A 12,292-nucleotide genomic window follows, 5' to 3' on the forward strand; every position below is an offset into this window, starting at 1 on the left:
CCAAACTGGTGATCTGGGATTATGCGGTTGGAATCTAGGAGGGGGTACAGGCGTTTTAAGATAAGTTTCTCAAGGATTTTTCCCATGATAGGTAGCAGAGAGATAGGACGGTAAGAAGATGGGTGTTCTGGCGCCTTTCGAGGTTTGGGAATCATTTTGATTATGGATAATTTCCATGGGTCAGGAAAGTATGTGGATCTGAGAACAGCATTGTAGATGTAGGTCAGGAATATAACAGATTTTCGAGGAAGATGTTTTAGAACATGGGATGTTATTAGGTCATAACGAGGAGCTTTGCGGGTTGGTAAATTCTGGATGATGTTGGATACCTCTGATGGATGAAATGCTTTAGGTGGCAGGGTCATTTGGAGTGGAGTATTCAATACTTCTTCAATGTCTTCAAGCTTGGTTGAATTAAGGATGTCAGGGTGTGGCTCAAAGGTTTTAGAAAGATACTGACCGAATATTTGAAATTTTTCTTCGTCCGATTTTGTCCATGTTTGAAATTCAGTAAGAAGTGGGTGATTAAAATTCATTAAGTTAAGAATCTTCTTAGTAATCCATAAAGATTTGTCAGTAGTCAGGAGGTTTTCAGTTAAGTTAGTTAAATTTTGCGTTTTGAATTTTTTAAGTTCTGTTTTAAGTTTGTTTGTAAATTTAGTATAATGTGTTTTATCTGATGGGTATCTAGTCCTGTGCCACATCGCTCTTGCTCTTCGATTTTCCTTTAATAAGATGCGAATGTGGTGTGGCAAGTGGTATGGTATGTGGTATGGTATTATTAGTTTTACTGATAGTTGTGTTGTCGTATATGCAAAATCTTATAGATTCTATTAAGTTTTCTATGGCTTCGTCAATGTCATATTTAGTCTTAAGTGGAATTTTTAAGTCCAGTTTGTTTTCTAAATCATCACGAAATTTGTCCCAGTTAACTCGTCCTTTAATCAATGAGGGAGGAGAGGGCTTAGTAACGAAGTTCGAATGTAAGAAAAGGATAACTGGATTGTGGTCTGATGAAAGGTCATCTATAGATTCGATGTTGGTCCGGGAACAGGAAATTTGAGAGGTAATAAATATTTCAAGGATATCGGGACGTTTCTTGAGGGATGTAGGCCAGTAAGTAGGGCTCATGGGCGAGAGGATAGAATAACTATTGGAGGTAGTGACACTGGACAGGATATTTCCACGGGTATTAGATGTACGACATCCCCATCGTTGATGTTTGGCATTATAGTCTTCTCCAGCAATGAAGCGCGATCCAAGGGATTGGAATAAAGAATGAAGGTGGTTGTAGGGAAGTGGATTACCAGGGGGCAGTATACAGCTAATAATGTTAAATGGAAAGGACGAGCTGAAATGATTACAGAGGTTGATTGGATAGCGGCAGTTGGAGTGGAAGGAAGGAGGGAATGGGATAAGGATTTATGGATAAGGATGCACGATCCGGCGTGTGAAGTGTTGTCTGGGTGGTCTGATCGATAAGTAATGTAGTCACGTATCAAGAAATGTGATTGTTGAGTAAAGTGAGTTTCTGTCAACAGTGCAATGTCTATGTGTTTGTTGTGGAGAAATATATCGAGTTCGTCACGGTGGTTATGTAGTTCATTAGCGTTCCACAAAAGGATAGCTTTGGGCTTTGGGAGACATCAACCACACGATGAAAATGCTGGATAGTGAAGTGGTATTTTCGGAATCAGAACTGGTGATCTGGCATAATGTGGTTGGAACCTATGATGCGGTACAGGCGTTTCAAGATGAGTTTCTGAAAGATTTTGCTCATGATAACAGAGAGAATAGGTAACAGAGAGATAGGACGATGGGAGGATGGGTATCCTGGGGGTTTTTGAGGTTTGGGAATAATTTTGATTATGGATAATTTCCATGAGTCAGGAAAATATGCGAATCTGAGTACAGCTCTTAGAATATAGGTTGTAATTAGGTCATAACCATGAGTTTTGAGGGAAGTTAACTTCTGAATGATGTTGGATATCTCTGATGGGTGAATTGCTTTAGATGGCAGGGAGGCCTTTGGAGTGGGATATGGCTATATATATAGGCAATATATAGGCAACTTGATCTATGCTATATATGGGCAACTTCGTCTCTGCTATATATGAGCAACTTGATCTATGATATATATGGGTAACTTCATCTCTGTTATAGCTATAATCTAAATCCTACTGCAATACCTCAGTAAAAAAGTAAGTAATTGTAAAAAAAGGTAATGAATCAGGCAATTACATGCATAGAAACATGTTGTATATTATTATGACTACGTTTTTATAATCAGAAAAAAATATGTTGCAAATTATTATACAATGATTTATTATTTTAATCTATCATTTTATTATCGCCGATCTACAGACCCTCCATATAATCTACTGTTCCACGCCGATAATTTTCAGTTGTAGCAACTGTCGCAACTACTACGATCATGTTAACTATAATATTTGCATATTATTAGTAGTCAGTACTATCAGGTTATACTGTATACTAACACTTCGACAGTGACATCGCACCTTATATCCCATAATATCCTTATATATAACTTATAAGTGTTATTTTTCGGTGGTTCAATCATTTAAACTTTTCAGTTTTTATGATTTATTCGCTTATTCAAACTGTCAACGAGTTTAGGTTTATTGTCAGCGCGATAGAACAGTTGATGGTGAAATCTTTATTAATACTTAAATAATAAATGGAAAAAATATACAAAGTATATCGGAACATATGCTAACCAATTGCTTTTTAATTTCAGGTGCAGAAGATGTTGACAGATTTACTGGGAATACGACAAATATCGACTTTTTCCGGCTGATTTTAAAGGACGGAAATTACATTCTTATTGGAGCAAGGTATATTATTTACATATTAATACTATACGCAAATCGTTAGGATAATTAGAGCGTACACCATTCATACTCACAAGTGGGGGAGGTGAGTACAATGTTAGGATAATTAGAGAGTGCAATGTTAGGATAATCAGAGAGTGCACTATTCATACTCACTAGTGAGGAAGGTGAGTGGAATGTTAGGATAATTAGAGCGTACACTACTCATACTCACTAGTGGTGGAGGTGAGTACAATCTTAGGATAATCAGAGCGTGCACTATTCATACTCACTAGTAAGGGAGATGAGTGCAATGTTGGGATAATTAAAGCGTACACCATTCATACTCACTAGTGGGGGAGGTGAGTACAATGTTAGGATAATTAGAGCGTACACTATTCATTCTCACTAGTAAAGAAGGTGAGTGCAATGTTAGGATAATTAGAGCGTACACCATTCATACTCACTAATGGGGGAGGTCAGTGCAATGTTAGGATAATTTGAGCGTACACTATTCATACTCTATCAATCAGCTGAAAGTTAATTATTGCCTCAGACATAATGTGAATAGTCAATTTTAAGACATGAATCTGAAACAGTAATAGAAAGTATGTTCCAATATTTCAATCTTTATGTACGTTTTTATGTGATGATGGTTGAGGGTGCAACAAGAAATAAAACAAACACTAAGACAATTTTTACTATTTTATATTGTATAATACACTGGCATTTTTTCTGTCTTTTATAGATGTCTTGAATGTTCATTAAGAAATATAAAATATTGGTATACATTCGTAAACTATGTGTTTTCTTTCTTAAACCATTATTAACCTCCTGCCCGGGGGTCGGTCAAAAAAGGTTTCAAATAGTAACAAAATACTATATATTAGGTGAGAGGAAGAGGCGAGACATCTGAAGGGGAGGTCGTCAGAGGGGCGAAATCACACTGCTGCATTATAACGTGAGGGAGAAAAGCAGCTGTCTACCTATAATAGCGATAGTGGAGTGAGGTGCCTGGTGGACGCCGGCAGTTCCAACATCATTATGTGCCAAGAAGTTCTGGAAAAGCTGAGGAGAGAGGACACACCAGATTCGAGAATGTCAATGAACATTAATCACCCTGGGTGGCCCATGTGAAGTAGAGAGAGAGGTGGAGATCAGGTTGACACAGTGGGGATTTAGTAGGGAAAACTTGACAGTACATATTGTTGTAAGTATGCCCAGGGAATACAAAGTGATCGTGAGGTGTGAACGAATAGGGAAGGTGGGAGCTTGGGTTAGGAATAGCAGGAGGAAATGTAAGATGAAGTAGGGAAGAAAAATCTACAAATGTCATTTTCAGCGGAAGAACCCGGGCGCTCGCGTTAGAGAGATCAATCAGGCCGAGGACTGGAGATGAAGCCTTAGGAGGGAATATGAAGATATATTTTTTAAAGGAGGGTGCAAGCTAGGGACGACCGGGAGGACGGTCCATGAGATCTTACTACAAATAGACAAAGTGACATTGGTGAAAGAAAGGAGATACCCAAAGGCGCTACGTCACCACATCCGAGAATAGCGTCAATTTTTAAAACGCCCGGGAATAATTATTGACAGTACTTCCCCGTACAATAGTTCGTTATGGGCAGTGAAAAAGAAGAGAGCACCATGTGAAATCACCAATAAGTACTGAGTGGTTTTTGATAACAGGAAACTGAATGAGAATACCATAGACGAGAAGTATCCGACTCCGATTTGAAGACATTTTGGACTGGCTGAGCGGAGCTACGGTTTAGCACTTTAGACTCGAAGGCTGGATATCAACAAGTTAAAATGCCCCCTAAGAATCAACATAAGACGGCATTCACATTTGAGAGGGGCAATTACAAATTTAGAAGGATGCCGTTTGGCCTCAAAAATGCTCCCATAACCTTCCAGCGCCTGATGGACGAGTTTTTGAGGGGAATTGGCGAATCAGTATGCCAGATTTATATGGATGATCTTTTAGTGTCCAGTAAGAAAAAAGACGAACACGTACAACATTTACAAAGTGTATTCCAGATAATCAGGCAATTTAGGCTGAAATTATCGGGAGAGAAATCATCCCTGGAGCAGGAAAATAATTTCTTTAGACCACACAATTTCCAGGGAAAGAGTTAAACCCGACGTGGACAAAGTCGCAACTATATGGAAGATGACAGTGCCTTGGGATGTGAAGCGGGTTCGGAAGTTGTTGGAAATTTTAAATTACTACCAGATTTGTACCATAAATGGCCGAGTACCTCGCCCACTCAACAACCTTCTTAAGAAAAGCAGAAAGGTGATCATTACACCGATGGTCGAAGACAATATTAGGCGGTGCATGGAGAAGTTGCAACGGGAGCCGGTGCTTGCGTTCCCGGACTTCATTCGGCAATTCAATATCACTACGGACGCGAGTGAGTACGCGCTGGGAACGGTGTTGTCTCATGAGGGTGAAGAGGGAGATTGCCCAGAGGTGTTCGCTAGTTGGCACCTAACAGTAACCGAGACCAGATACAGTGCGCTGGAACGAGAGCTCTTGGGAATAGTCTGGGCTGTTGAACACTGGATTACTTAAAGTTGAGTGTTGCAAGTACGGGAGGAGCAAAATCACGACCATTTTGTCACAGCCAGGTTTGAGGGACAACCAGATATGTAGAGTGTTGAAGGATCCTTCAGGGCCCGGAGAAACTCATCAACTTTACTTGGGGAATGCCATCGTCTGGGAAAAGATCAAGCAGCTATGGCGCAGTGAACAAATAGGGATGGATAGGAGGTTCATCCGTTGCAAGCAGATGGTAGAAACTCTTCAGGAAGAAGAATGATAAAAAGAAGTGACCTTAGATATTCGCTTCTATCAGATCGACATGGGATTGGAACCAGATGTAGCAATGCCTAAAACGATAGCGGCATATAACCATTCGGTGCGCACCGTTAAGGGGTTTTCACCATTTGAGATCCTCCTTGGACTTTGAGGACACCGGTGGGACGATAAGGACAGAGCAGTGGACGGTGAGGAGATACACAACAACCATGTTGCTCGAAGAAAGTTATGGAAGAAAGCACGGGAGAGAATGGAAAAAGAAAAAAAAACAGGAGGGTAGCACGGGGGAATTTACACGTCGCAGATAGGGTGGGAGAGATCAAAATCGGGACGATCGTCTACAGGAAGTTGGGGTCTAACAGGGGTAAGGAGATAGAGCGAAACGAAGGTCCATTCAGGGTGATGATCATTAGAGAACTCAATATAGTTACACAAGAAAGTGTCCGAGAGCTCCATCGAATTGGCATCGTAGATTCCCCGAAATGTCCTCTATGCAACATGGGAGACATGGGTGGAGACCATATTTTGGCGTGTAATGGTCTAGAAGATGTTGAGCTGGATGCGGACCAACTAAGAGGAAGAGTAAAATTGTATTGGACTGCGAGAGGGAAAATGCCGTAATAGCCCGTTTCATGTGGCGTAGGAAATAAAAAAATTATATTACAGAAAATGTAAATTTATTCTATTTATTGTTTTTGTTTTAAGATTGTTTTTGATTTTTGTAAATATTGTTTTTTTCACTTTAACTAATTCGTGTATTGTATGAAGTGTTCTTTTATTATATTCTTGGGTTTAAATTATGTGTATAGCGTTTACTTCAGGGAGCTTGTGGGGTTTTTTTTACAATAATTTTTGTATATGAATTTAGTTATATTGTTAATAGTTTTCTTTATTATTTTTGTTTTTTGTGTTATTTTAGTTACAATATTGTATAGTATTTATTAGTTTACGAGGATTGTTCATAAACTAGTGGGGGGGGGGAGTTACGGCCTGAGTCAACTGTTGACTGAGGAGCTGACTGAGGAGATCAGCTGATCGAACATATAATATATATAGAGATGTACCAAGCACAATTAAGTCAGTGTTTTACTGTAGTTCAAGCGTTTCAGATCTTACTCCTTCTTCTATTTGTTTGAGTGGTTCACCTTGCTCATCCTCGATTGCATTGATCATTACGGCCCTCGAAAACCAGTCCGCGACCACGTTGTCCTTCTCGGGCTTATACACAATGTCCATGTTGCACTGGCTATAGATCTCCTGCCAGCTGATGATCCGTGCAGATGTCTCCTTCAGTTTACTAACCCTCTGCAGCGGTCTATGGTCGTTGTGTACCCGAAAATATATAGCCGGAAGTGTTCCACCGCCCACACGATTCCCAGCAACTCACGTTCCAAGCACTGTAGCGGGTTTCCGCATCCCGCATCCGCTCCCATAAGCTATGGGTCGCTCCCTCTCTTCGTATTCTTGTGATAGCACTGTCCCGAGAGCGTATTCGCTTGCGTCGGTTATAAGGATAAATTGCTTCTTGATATCAGAGAATGGCAGGATCTCTATGTGAGGTGTTACCTTTATAGTGTTCCGTTTCTTCAGAAGATTGTTCAGTGCCCCTAGTAAACGTCGCACTCCTTTTACATCTTTGGGTACCGCCATACTTTGCAGGGTCGACACCTTCTGTATGTCTGGTCTCACGCAATCTTTGGAGATATTATGCCCAAAAAAGTTAACCTGGTGCTGCCCCACAACCGATATCTCTTTGGATAACTTTAGACCAAATTACGCTAGAACACACTCGTTAGATGGTCCTCCATCCACAAATCCTCTTCCGATTTGCTGAACACCAGTAAGTCGTCCATCTATACGTTTTAAACTGCTTCATCTAGTCCTCTCAGGAACTCATCCATCAGCCTCTGGAAAGTCGCGGGTGCGTTCTTAAGACCAAATGGCGTCCTGGCAAATTCATAATGACCTCGTTCGAAGGTAAAAGCGGTCTTATGCTGGTCCCTGGGATGCATCTTAATTTGATGGTACTCCGCCTTTAGGTCGAGCGTGTTGAAAATCTTGGCGCCACCCAATCTATCCAAAATGTCCTCAAATCTCGGGGTCGGGTACTTCTCATCAACTGTGTTCTCGTTCTCTTCGTCTGCGGTAGTCGATGACTTACGGTACTTTTCTGCGCCATCTGCTGGTTCTCTTCTTCTGTACCGCCCACAAAGGACTGTTATATGGTAGGGTGACGTGATTATCTTCTGTCTTCTTAGGTTCTCTATCTCTTCTCTGATGTGTTGTCGAAGTTCTTGTGTATACCGCCTTTCCTTTACATAAGTCACCCTATCTTGTTTCAGAGGAATCTCATGAACAGTTTTTCCAGTAGCACCCAGCCTGTCTCCTTCCTTAATAAAAATATCGTCGAATTCTTCCAAAATTCCGGCTTCCCGACTCTTCCCTTGCATCACCGCGCCTATCCTCTCTTTCCCGGTTCTCAGGAATCTCCAGCAACCATATTTCTTTCTACCAATTTGTATATCCCATTTCCCTATCTTGTTTCTCAATCGTGCCCCCACTTTATATAATAGGTCGCACCCTATAATTACTTGGTAGTCCCGAAGCATCTTTTCCACTACATGGTTCATTACTTGTTTCTCTGGAGCTCCCCACTTATCCAAGCCTATTATCGCCTCCCCCTCAATGCTGCAGGGCCCACCTAGGGTAAGCAATTCACTATCACATACCTTCACCTGGTGAGTGCTCTCTCCGCCGATCTACAACTCCAATGCTCTTCGACACACGATAGTACTTGAGCTCCCCGTGTCCACCAGGCAGTTTACGCCTCCCTTCACTCTTATTATAGGCAGGCCACCATGCTTATCTCGTACATGGTAATTCCTCAATGTGTGATCGCCCATCTGCAGGCATTCTTCTAAAAATTCTTGCACTTTCCTCCTCTAGGCCTTCGTCTCTTTGCTCCTCCTCTGGTACTGAATCCGCATCCATTTTTGGGTTCCTGAATATCTTCTTCCGTCTCTGACACTCCTGATGCTTCTGAAGATTCGTTGAGTGATGCGCTATGTCGTAGTCGTAGGTATTTCCTTCTCACTTGCTGGTGATTCACCTCCATTGGCTCTCCCAGGCCTTCGTCTCTTCTTTTATACATATAGGGAGATTGCCTAGCGATATGCCCCTCATTGCCACATTCGAAGCTTCTCGTGCGCCGGCAATTTGCCACTAAATGCCCAATCTTTCCGCAACCATGACACTTCCGGTCTTACCGCAGTCCATAGTTTCTGGGTTTTGCTTAGCTCCTTCAATTTTCTTGGTACCTAGCTTACTTTCCTCTGCCATCTCCGTGTTCTCCCCTCCTACAAGGGTTGGACATTTTTCTTGGCCGTTAATATTCTACCCGGCTCTTCTGCTTTCATTCGGGCCTCCACCTATCTAGAGCTTCTATCCATGAGATCTTGAATACATTCCACACACGAGCGCTCTCTCGGAAATCCCTCCTTCTTCCCCAGCTCTTTTGCCCATTGAACCTGTAGTAGCATGGATAGGAATTGCATCCGACCCTGTACCTCGATTGTTTCCTTCCTTTCGCCTAGTTTATCAGATATTCTGTAGTAGCGTTCTGTCAGAATGTTTATGATGCCTAGTTTATGAGATATTCTGTAGTTCCGCAGCATATTGCCCACTAGACTGTTTCGGTTTCTTTGTCAATCTAACCATCATGAATATGTCTTCCTCTGGGGCCCACCGTCCTCCTCCGAAAGCCATCTTTAATCTCTCCTTTATAGCGCTTCAAAGAGGTCTCTTCGTCCGCCTGAATCTGATTGAGTATGATCTTCTCACTTTAGATTTTCGATAGACTTTGCGTCAATTACGCTTATTAGTCGGCCCACCCCTTTTATGAAGTGGCTCAGTTCTCTCGGTTCCCCTGTAAACCGTTCCATGTCAGAAACGGCCTTCCTCAAGTCTTGGGCGGTTGCCGTGCGTACTTTTATCCACTCCAATGTTGTGACGTGGGCTTCCGTTAGAAAGACTTCCGGTAGTGGAGCAAGCTCCGGAGGAGGTGCGTTCTCGACGCCATTTTGATTTAAAGCTTCCAGGTTGAAGACTGCTTGTCTGACTATCCCGTTGACAGCCATTATTAAAAAAAGATGAGGGAAGATAAAAAATGGAAGAAAAGAAAACAACAATAAAACATTTTCTTGAAAAAAAAAATTACTCCGGTATCTTAAGTTCCCCGGTTTCGGCACCAGTTAAGTGACAGCGAGAAGAGACTTAATAAAAAAAAAAAAAAGGTAAAAGGTAGATATAAGAACACTGTGACCGACTAAACAAGACTGAATTTATTAGGTCTGGTTCCTCTATATAGATACAGAGGAATAATATATATATATATTAGTTTATACTATCATTAACTTTATTACTTTAATAATTTATTTAATAAATTTCAGGAACATAGTGTACAATATCAGTATTGCTGATTTTAGTGAAGCTCAGGTAAGTAAATTGGACTTTTTTTAATGATTTGTTATAGCATATGTTGATTCTTTTTTATTTTTTTTTTTTATTTTATTTGTCAGAATCAAGGTAAATTTTTTAAAATAAGGAATTTCTTAAATATATGCTTGCTACTTTGTTTGAATAGTGGAACATCTCACAAAAGTCTTGATTAATTTTCCAATTGTTCGTATTCCAAAAATATGACTGTAGCATGGGGTTTCTTTCTCTAATGGGATTCTCCTGCAGACTGATGCAAAGCCTGCGGGTTTCTCATAAAATAACTGTTTTCGGTACAATTTATGGAATAAATGGTAATAAATAAAAACTTTTTTTGTCAGATGCCAATATTCAAGTAACGCAGTGATATGTATCTTATTTGTTATTTTTTTAAAAAATCTGTTTCAGAAAATAATATATATGAAATGTTGATCTTAATTTTGTTTAACTTTGCATCTCTAGTATGGACAATTATCGATGCATGGCAACTTTCCAAAACAATTCACAACAAGTCCTGCTCACAACATTTGAAGGTGGACTGTAGAGTGGCCTTATTTATACTAAGTGAAACTTTTTTTTCTGACAGATACGGTGAATCTGTTGTGTGAATATTTGTTTTTCTAAGTATTTCAATACTCATTACCATGACATTTCTTCTGGATGTTTACTTCCACTTACCTAGATATGAAATATATAGTAATGGAGAGTAATGCGATCATGCAAAATTATAAATTCGAGTATACGAAAAAAAAAAATACAGGTTTTAAGGTCCTCTGATTCGAAATAACCAAGTCTCGCAAAATGGTCTGTATGAGGTCATCCCAGCTCAAAAACGAAAATTCGTACGAAACTGAAACTACACATTTAAGGCGGGGGAAGAGAAGTACCACTTTATAGAATAGATTTTTCATATTTTTCCGATTTTCTCCTAATCGGCTCCAACGATTTTGATTAAACTCAGTATGTCAATTTACAATTAAGTTTTGTTTAATATCATATTATTGTTGGTCTTGTCCTCATTGTAATAAACTTTAAGGGCTCTAATGCAGATTTTTCAAAAAATCTTCAGCTAAATTTTGTTCCCATTGTTATCTATTATAAATAATGGATAAATACAAACTATTAAAAAAGTGCAAGAAGCACTAAAGGAGAAAAAAAGGAAAATAGAAACATCCGATTCCAACGGTAAAAGCCAATATTTCCCAATTACATTACGGATTACAACTTGGCTATCTTATATCCAATAGTTTTATTCCTGAAAAGAACCTAATTGATATTCGTTAGTCTCACTTCGAGAAACCTTAAAATTGGAATTTTTGTACCTTCAGAAAAATAGATTTAAATTTTTTTTGTTCGTCACTTTTCGCCTTCCCTTGTCTTATTATTATTTTTTTTTATTTTTTTACAAATCATGAAAATTGCAAGGCCATCCCACCAATGAACAAAAAACTTGGAGAAGTGTGTAGGGGATGCTAAGTGACAGTTTTTATATCAAAATATATTTTTACGTTATTTTCTTCTCACTGGTGAAAGAGTGCCTTCCCTTTATTCAAATATTTGTGAACATGATGAGCGGGTGGTGTGGTCACTAAATAAAGACAAATAAATTAAAAAAACTATTTATTGGAGAAGATTGTCGGGGGGTGCGCTCAGCAAAGAGAAACATAAATAAAAAAAAATATTTCTTTAGGCCGATGTTTCGACCTTGCTTCAGGTCTTCATCAGAGCTATAGAGCAAAAAAGATAACAATCCCCATTTAGAGAAACATAAAATTGAAAAGAAATTGTATAGCAACAAATTTGGAATTATACAAAATATTGAATTGAATAATAAATAATAAAAAATTGATAATTGATAACTGAATAATAAAAAATAATTGATTGATAACCATGGAATTAGAAGGTAGCGGATTGATAACAGTGAAAGATGAAATATAATATCATGTAGGTAATAAGATATGTATAATATAAAATATGCAAGTAGAGTCTAAATAATGAAAAAACAAATATTGAACCTACAAATTGAACAATATGAGAGAAAATGAAATAAAGTGAGTGAGTGACTTATATCTGAATTGTAGTGTGAGTATTAACTTATATACCTATAACTATAAGTTACGGACTGTCAGCTGACAGGTCCATA

General features: G+C 39.3%; 1 protein-coding gene across 1 annotated transcript in view; it reads left to right on the plus strand.

Moving 5' to 3' along the window:
• Positions 1 to 2,762: 2,762 nt before the first annotated feature.
• The window catches only part of LOC106691375 (semaphorin-1A), a gene marked incomplete at its 3' end in the record, with an annotated part of 38,234 nt that continues 28,704 nt past the window's right edge, over positions 2,763 to 12,292 (plus strand). The window contains 2 exon segments of the mRNA XM_067051619.1: positions 2,763 to 2,855; positions 10,104 to 10,149.

This window comes from Halyomorpha halys, unplaced genomic scaffold, assembly GCF_000696795.3.
Source record: "Halyomorpha halys isolate HHAL.00 unplaced genomic scaffold, Hhal_1.1 Scaffold2304.1, whole genome shotgun sequence".
Lineage (NCBI taxonomy): Eukaryota > Metazoa > Arthropoda > Insecta > Hemiptera > Pentatomidae > Halyomorpha > Halyomorpha halys.